Source organism: Phalaenopsis equestris, unplaced genomic scaffold (genome assembly GCF_001263595.1).
Source record: "Phalaenopsis equestris unplaced genomic scaffold, ASM126359v1 Scaffold000094, whole genome shotgun sequence".
Classification (NCBI taxonomy): domain Eukaryota; kingdom Viridiplantae; phylum Streptophyta; class Magnoliopsida; order Asparagales; family Orchidaceae; genus Phalaenopsis; species Phalaenopsis equestris.
In genome coordinates, this window is record NW_018164536.1 from 4,013,344 (window position 1) to 4,023,011 (window position 9,668).

Sequence of the window (9,668 nt, forward strand, 5' to 3'; positions counted from 1 at the left end):
TGGCCTCTTGCCACTAATAGTATGGTGATGTGGCATGGCTCTCATGGCTCACCTATGGCTCGGGAGTGGCTTCATGGCTTGTCCTTAGCTTGATCAACTTTCATGAGGAGGGATTTTTGAATTTATGAAATATTTTGGTGGAGTTTGGCATGATGCTTGATTTGGAATGATTTGATCATGGACTTAATACTTAGGGAGTAATTTTGATCAAAGGGATGATGAGGAGGAAAATCATCATGTGGGCTTTTGGATTTGGGCGTTTTGGAATAACTTAAGGATTTGGGCTTTTAAAATTAAAATTAAACTTGAGCTAAAATTTTAGGCCAGTTGAATTTTGAATTTGGTGTAGGGGGATATCATAAAATATTTGGAAAAATTTCAAGTTATTTTGAATTGAATTGGTGGGCTAATTTGATGGATTTATGCATATGGTCAAAATTGGGGCATTTTGATTTGGGTAAAATTAAGCTTATAATTGGATCAAATTGGGCTTGAATTTTGTCTGAATTAGGATTGTGGATGCTGAATTTTGATTTGGAATTGAAATTGGGCATGATTGGGGTTAATTGGGCCAAAATTGGGGTTAATATGGGGGCATTTGGGCCTTTAAAGACAAATTGGAGCTTTTGGTCAAATTGGGTTAAATTGGTGATCAAAAATTGAAATTGAGAATATTTGGGATTATTTTGAAATTTTTTGGATTTTTTGGGATTTTTAGGTAATGAAGGGCATTTTGATAATTTTGGCACTTTTTGGGGGTATTTTGAAAATTTGGTAATTTTCGTGAATTCAAGTGGTGGGAGTGGTTTGAGATAATTTTTGGACAAATTTGGATTTTTTGGGTAATTTTGGGATTTTTGGCAAAAATTAGGGTTGAAGGGGTATTTTGGTAATTTGATAGTTTTGGGCCAAAATGACCTAACAAGTCAGGAAACCATACCAAACCAATAGAAGCCATGTGAGGATTCATTTTGGATGCTCAATATACTGGTTCTAACCCTCTTAGCCAAAGACTAGGGGTATAGGTTCATTCATATGAGCTTCTCAAAAGGAGTCAAGAGACCAACCTAAGGGGTCCTAGGGCTTGGGGTATGTGAAAGAGAGTGTAGTGTGTGTCCGTTAGCCCCACCAAAACCAGATCACCCAAGGTTAATTTTAAGGCTGAACATCCTATGGGGGACTCCCCTTGAGCTCCTCCATATTGACCCCACATACTAAGTACTAGAGGTTAGGACAACCATGTGGAACTCCAAGTTGAGGAAAGAAGAGTTTGAAATTTCTAATTGTGAGTGTTCCTTTTCTAGTCCTCTAGGAATAGTCAACAGGAAAGTCATATGCCTAGAACCTAGGCTACTAAAGAGGAAAAACTAAACCTCAACAAAAAAATGAGATCAACATATCCCTTTAATCAAAATCATTCCCTAAGTTCTAAATCTATAATCAAATTATTCCAAATCAAGCATCATGCAAAACTTCACTAAAAATACCAAATAAATTCAAAATCCTTTCTCATGCAAAAGAGCCAAGCCAAAGGAAAGCCATGAAGCCATTCCCAAGCCATAGGTGAGCCAGATGAGCATTGCCACCTCATCAAGCTATTAATGTCAAGAGGCCAAATCACTTTCAAATATCCTTAAGAGCCTTTTTAACCCACTTAATGAAACACCCAAACCTCATGCTTATTGTAAATCACTTGGATAGGGACCTCATCATGTTGATTAAGTTGAATCATCTAATTTCCCTCAACTTCTAAACCCTTCTTGGTGAGTGAACCCAACCCCAAACCATGATTTGAGCCATATTGACCCAAAATGATCCTTCCCCCATTTCTTTTTAATCCAAAGCCTTTACACATGACCAACCCCAATTGACTTCACCAAAATCAAGCCCTGACATCCCTGAGTCAGATAGTGAGCTGAGCCTGGCCGGTCGGCCACCTTGGCTGCCGGAAAACCCAAATCCAAAAGCTCACCCTTGGCTAAAACCTAAAATTAAACTCATCCAAACTGTCTCATCCCAAATTGATTGTTGCACATTTTTGCCTTCCACAAAGCAACCAAAAACACCCAATGGTTGGCCTAATTGCAGCCTCCAAGCCCTTCTATTTAAACTCACCCTCGACGACCAAGGGGGTATAGCTTGAAATTCCTTAGGGAGACTCTGTTAAATTGCTCCCAGAGCTTCTTCAAGACCTCTAGAGTTCAACCCAACCATCCTTAAGCCCTCAAACCCACCGCCTGAGCTCAATTTTGGAGCTAAAAATTAAGTCTAAAACATGAAATCCCTCTAGACTCCACCAAATCCAAATTAATTGCACCCACACCATCCCTTGAGTGAGAGAAGAATATCCCCCATAGAAGCCCCATCACCAGACCACCCTAGGGTGGACTTTGATCGAACCCCTAAATCGGCCTTGGTCGAAATCATACCTAGGCATTTCACCATGACTTAAGGCTTCATCTATGAGCTCTTTGGACTCAAGGAAAGCTTTGGAAGCACCAAATCAAGGCCACACCTCTTGGGCAAAGGTATTGAACTCTCCCTCTAAACTGAGCTTCATTTAATTCTCTATGCTCATAGACTCGATTTAAGGTTTGATTAACTGTATGTATATGTTCTCCTAGTCAAGAGGAGTTCATAGGAACAAACCACACTTAATTTGGTTAAGTATCGAGAGAGATATTAGGGTTAGGGTTTCAAGGTGGACGGCTGTGGACGGCTCTCGGGTTGAACTAGTTGGGGACGATGACCCGCAACCATTAGATCGTGCACGTATCACATGGATGGCTAGGATCACGTCGAATAGAGTCTCGCTTCATAAAGCGTGGGCTAACTCAGATGGTGATGCTCAATCCCATGGCGACACGCGTCCGTTCAACTCATACGAGGATGCGCTGGATAAATAGAAAAATAGGCTTTTATTTTATTTATTTAATGGCCAAAACTTAGAAAATGCATATCTTGGTGTAGAAAAATCATAAAGGTAAAATAAAAATACCCCCTTGCACAGTGAATAGAGGAAAACAATGTGAAAATGGTTTCATGTCCATTTGATACATGTATGACTTTTAATTAATTAAATGGTATTTTTCTTATTTGGATTCTCCATTCACATGGACATTTCACCATGCCATGGGACCATGGAGCTTTTGATGTCTCTATTGTTAGGTATCTCCCATGATTTTTCCAATGTCAAGGGGCATCTCTAACTAGAGATATCTAATTTTCAAGTTAATGGTCCCTGTTTTGGTATAAAAATTATAATAATTAAAATACTCATTAGAAAAATACAAAATCTATTTTGGTAGGTTCACTGTGGTCAAAAGACCCTGGGAAAAATATAAACTTGATTTAACTTATTAAAAATAACCCTAATTGTCACCAACCCCTAAAAATGAATAAAAATTAAATTGGAGTAATTATAAATTTAAATGATATAAAAATGATTCCATAAAAATTATTCCACACTGTAATTTAATGTTAAAGGAGCTCTCCATAAAAATTTCAAGTCTATTGGAGTTAATTTGACAACTCAAATGGATTAATCAAGTGAAATTACATTATTGGCATTAAAATAATTATAATAATTAAAATATAACTCAAAAAAATCACCAAATTGATTTTGTGAGCTCTTTATGATGAGAGAAACCTGAGAAAAATAAAATTAGAATTAAAGTAAATACTTCCTTTTTTAGCATTTAAATAATTAAAAATTAATTAAAAATCATAAAAATTGTAAAATTGTAAATTGTAAAATTGTAAAAATAAAAATTGTAAAATTGTAAAAATACACTAAAATGTCAAATTTGGCTTCCTGATCACTTGGGACCAATCAAAATATTTTTTTAAGTCAAAATATCAACTTTAAAAGCTTAAAATTGAATTTTCTCTAATTTTTCACTAAAATAATTCTAATAATTAAAATATAAACCACAAAAACATGAAACTTATATCTTTGGGTTCCATGGGCTTAAGGAGATTTAATAAAAATATAAAACTTAATTTTCTACTTAAATAATATTTTTATATATAATTAATGCTCAAAACAAACAAATAATTTTTAATAATTACATTAAACTTCTAAAAATCATGAAAATTGGTCCAAGTGGTCCTATGACCTAGGTGAGCCTCCCATAATTTTCTTAAGAACAGAGGTTTTGTTTTGGTTGAGTTATTAAATTTTCATTAAAAATTTCTATTTTTGCATTAAAAATAACTATAAAATTAAATAAATTCAGAAAAATTACATTTTCTCCTATGATGTTTTAATTAACCCATGAGTGGGGTAACATAAAATTTTCAAGTCATTTGAGTTTAATTTAATGAATTATAGGGTATTAAGGCCTTAAGGCCAAAAAAGGGTAATTTTGATTTAAGGCTTAATTAATATTTAGGCTTAATCAAAGGGCTAAATTAGGCTTGGGCTAAATGGGAAATGGGAAACAAATAATCTTAATTGATATATTTTGATGATTGAAATATGAAAGGGATAAATGGTAGCAACCAATCTCATTTTGGTCTTATAAATGATAAATTTGCAACTTCTTAAAAATTAATGAAATTTGAAAGAATATTTAAATAGGAAAGATATTAAAGTGAAGGGTTTGATTTTGGTAAACCCCAATTGATGGTGTATGATTCAAGATGATGATCAAGAACATAAACATTTAAAATCCTCTTCTTAAAATTGCAAATCTATCCATTAAGCTTTTAAGGGCTTAATAGTGAGCCAGGATTAATTAAAATTTTGTTTAATAAGGTTTTAAGAAATAATTTATAACTAATTTAAACTTATATCATGCCTATTTTGGTAATATAAGTATACAAATTAAAATACTCATAATAAGAATACAAAATTTTTTTTGATAGGTTCACTGTGGTCAGAAGACCCTAAGAAAAAGATAAACTTGGTTTAACTCATTAAAAATAATCCTAATTGTCACCAACCCTAAAAAATGAAATAAAATTAATTTAGAATAATTATAAATATAAATGGCTTAAAAATCATTCTCCACTACAATTTATAGTCAGAGGAACTCCCCATAAAAATTCTAAGTCAATTGGAGTTAATCTGACCACTCAAATAGATTAATCAAGTGAAATCACATTTTTGGCATTAAAATAATTATAATAATTAAAATACAACTCAAAAAAATTTATCAAACTCATTTGGGAGCTCTTTATGATCATAGGATCCTAAGAAAAATAAAATTGGCATTAAAATAAATACTTCATTTTTGAGCTATTTCTGAGCATTTAAATAATTAAAAATTAATTAAAAATCATAAAAATTGTAAAATTGTAAAAACACAATAAAATGTCACATTTGACTTTTTGATCACTTGAATCTAATTAAAATAATTTTTCTAATTTTCTAAGTCAAGATACCAATTTTAAAGGTTTAAAAATGAATTTTCTCTACTTTTTCACTAAAATAATTCCAATAATTAAAATATAAACCCAAAAAGTATGAAATTTGTTTCTTTGGGTTCCTTGGACTTAGAGAGACTTAACAAAAATATAAAGCTTAATTTTCAACTTAAATGATATTTTATATTTAATCAAAGCTTAAAATAAACAAATAATTTTATTAATTACATTAAATTTCTAAAAATCATGAAAATTAGTCGAAGTGATCCTCTGACCTAGATGAACCTCCAATAATTTTCTTAAAAACAGAAGCTTTGTCTTGTTTGAGTTATTAAATTTTCATTAAAAATCCTTATTTTTGCTTTAAAAATAATTATAAAATTAAATAAATTCAAAAATCACATTTTCTCCTTTGACGTTTGGATTGATCCATAAGTGGGGTAACATGAAATTTCAAACTCATTTGCATTAAATTTGATAAATTATGAAGTGTAAGGTCCTTAGGGGCAAAATGGTAATTTGAAGATTTGGACTTAATTAATATTCAGGCTTAATTAAAATGGGAAAAGGGTAATGAATGATCTTAAATAACATGTCTTGATGATTGAAACATAAAAGGGATAAATTGTAGTAACCAATTTTACTTTGATCTTAATAAAGATAAATTTGTAATTCCTTACATTAATGAAGTTTGGAAGAATGATTAAATAAGAAGATATTAAGGTGAGGGTTTGATTTTGGAAGATCATGACTCACTAACTTTCTACCCCAATTAATGGTGTATGATTCATGATAATTATTAAGAATATAACAATTTAAAGCCTTTTTCTTAAAATTACAGATCTACCCATTAAGCTTTAAGGGCTTAGTAGTGAATTAATTCTGATCAAATTTGGTTCAATGAGATTTAAAAAATAATCTATAACTAATTTAAAACCTTTTAAAATACAACAAGCCCATCTTTAAAATCAAAGTGCTAACTTTCTTAATTAGGTCAATTTGCCCACAAGGGTCTTTACCTATATAATTTATAAATAAAACATCAAGTGATAATTACCCCATCCTTAAGGTTGGCTAGAACATCAGTTCATTGAGCATAATGGTATGATAAGGATGAGTTAGTAAACAACCTAATGAGTTTGAACGAGCTTGAGACTTTTTTAAGAGATTGTGAGATATCTGGGGCCCGGTCCCTGGACCTTTCTCATACTCTTTTTGGATATCTTGAAGCATGATTAAACTCATTATGACTTGCTTAAGAAACCATCTAAAAACTTAAATAAATAGGACCCACTAAGATATGACATAGGATCCGCTAGACATACCTCAGACATGTACTTTCTATTTTTCCTACCAGCATATATATATGTATGTATGTATATATATATGTATGTATGTATATATATATATATACACACATATATATGTGTGTGTGTGTGTGTGTGTGTCTTGCAAGTATTGAACTTTCAGGTGGAAGAACGAGAAGACTCGATAGGTACGCTTTTATAGTTTACAGTACCTTCTTCTCCTGTACTTTCTTTACTATACTTTTTATGTTTATAAACTTGCATGTTAAACAATGATGTCACCCTGCATGTCAAAACCAAAACCTTCAGGATAGTCACCAAACTGAAACCAAAATTAAAATCAAACAAGATAAAATTCACCGCCACAACATTAAAAAATATAAGACAGCTCAAAATTTAATCACAAACAAAACAAAATAAAAATTAGAACTAAATTAAAACGTCTCTATCAGATGATTGAGAATCCCTTGGAGAATGTAACACATATCTAAATGAAAGTACAAAACTCATTAAGTTGATTTTATTAAATTTATTTGGACTAAGTGAATCTGAAAGAAAATAGTGGTGTTGGAACGAGGGAAGCGTAGGATCCTAACCGGTATCGCTCTAATCAACTTTAATATCCCCTATAATATTTTAAATAATCATAACCTTAGGAAACATTTGATTTGGCATCAGGACTTGACACATTATAAAACTTAAACTTATCATGACAAGGAGCCTGAAGCTAGCATTGTGGGCAGCACAACCATCTTCAACAGCAGAACATGGCTACACCAACTAAACCATTCATTATAATTAAACAACAATTCATAAGACTTCGAGGTTGTTTGCTTATGCAACATAAATCCTCGACTTATCTTTAGGCCTTGGCACCATCATGTTGTGCAATCTAAGACCTAACTCGCCTTAGGATTTCAAGGTTGTGGATTCTGAGGTTTTCATTTTAGGATTCTGAGGTTTTCATTTGTTACGACCTAAATCATCACATCTTCCAGGCTATTTGTGTGATTCTTTCATATGAATGTAAGCCCTAACTAATAAAACTGATAGGGTGAAACATTCTATAGTTCTATTCTCCCAAAATTGAAGTCAAACAGTAGGATAGTTTTGGAAGTCACCGAGGTTCTCTTCAGGATCTGTGACATCTCCTAGTTCTTCTTTCTTCCAAAATATAATGCTCTAAATTTGAGCTATTCCCCGTTCACACCTCTTTGTCTAATCTCGTTGAAAAGTCCTACCCCTTTGAAATACTTGAAGACAATATCCCCTGATTTTTATCAACTTTTCTTAGGTGACTTCGGTTATCTAAGTTGTAATTAACTATAGGGGCTTGCCCTTATAGAAAGTTTTTTTGAACCTAGCTTGATATAAACCCTATTTGATTTTTCATATTAAATAAGGAAACTTGTCGGCTTATAATAAAGTGGTTTCACTGACCAAACAGATGTCATATATTTCTCAGTTTGTTTGATTGAGCCTCACACTAGTCTTGTGTTTATCTTTCGGAATAGATACATAGCTTGAGGTGTAGTGCTCTTTCATCTAAACTTTGAAAGGTATGAGATCAGTTTGATTTCATATTTTTCTAAACATAAATATATACATATAAATTTAATATTCCTCTGAAGAGGGAGATAGGATTTCCATTTCTGGGAACCGACAGCTTCCCCCCCCCCCCCCCCCCCCCTAAAATTGTGTTGTCATCAACTTATAAAATAGTTTAAGATAAGAAAGATTAACTTATATAGATTTAAAAATAAGTACTTCAAATTTTTAGTTTTTATTTTTGATTAAGTCATTTATTATTTTTTTTGCAGGTGTAAAAGATGTATAAATAACTAGCACACACATGCATGATTGAATAAAGAAAGAGGATACAATTAGATTAAAATATATTTAAAACATCATAGCTCATCATTCTGTACCAACTTAGATCGTACATTACATTTAAAGTTGATTAAAATTAAATTAGATAAAATTTTTTTGTTAAAAGCATCAACTAGTTAATAAAATTGATGTTTACATTATATTGCATTATATACATGATATTATATGATTTATCTTATTTTGAATAAATATAATAGGATCAATTTATACTAATTGATTAAATCAATTTTTAAATTATTCATATTGTACATATGGGATTATACTATACGAACAAGTTGATTATTCCCTCTTAATCAACAATTTAATTTGCCTTCATTAGGTTAATTTAAATTTAAAATATGTAAACTTTATAATACATATCATATTATACAACTAGTTTTCTTAATAAATTTTGCTTTATAGTTATATTTACAAGACAATATTTTTTAATTTAGTTAAAATTTATCATAATATATGACAAAATTTATATTGGACAAGTTGAAATCACTTTTTTTTGTCAACTTCTCCCTATCTAATCTTTGGATACTCCTCTCTAGGCCTAGGTCTTCTCCTTAGTGGCTTTAGGTGGTTGATTGGTCTTTGTCTGACTGGTTTGATCTAGTGTTTTTTGGATCAGTCCTTAGCTTATAGTCTCAAGTGAACTCCACTTGGCCCAAGCACAATCAATACAATTCGAAGCTTGATGGTTATATCACTTTGGAACTTTTGGAAGTCAAATTTGGAGGTAGTTTATCTCAGAGCACAAAGTGAGTTGGCATGATTGCATGGTTTTAATTTAAACCTAAATTCTAGAAGCTTAACACTAAATTTAACCAAAGAGTTTAATTGAAACTAAAACAAAAAATTAAATGAATTAAAACTCAACCTAAAATCTAACCAAATTTAATATGAACCAATTTAATTCAACATTGACTAAATTAAACTAAGAATTTGATTTAAATCAATTTTAATTTGAAATTGAGCATAAGCTAAGATTGAAGTTAGATCAATTCAATCTACACTAAAAATTATTATGTATTTAAATTAAAATCAACATTAAATATGATATACTTAACTAAACCTAAAACAAATTTTAATATAGGCTAAAAGTAAGCCAAATTT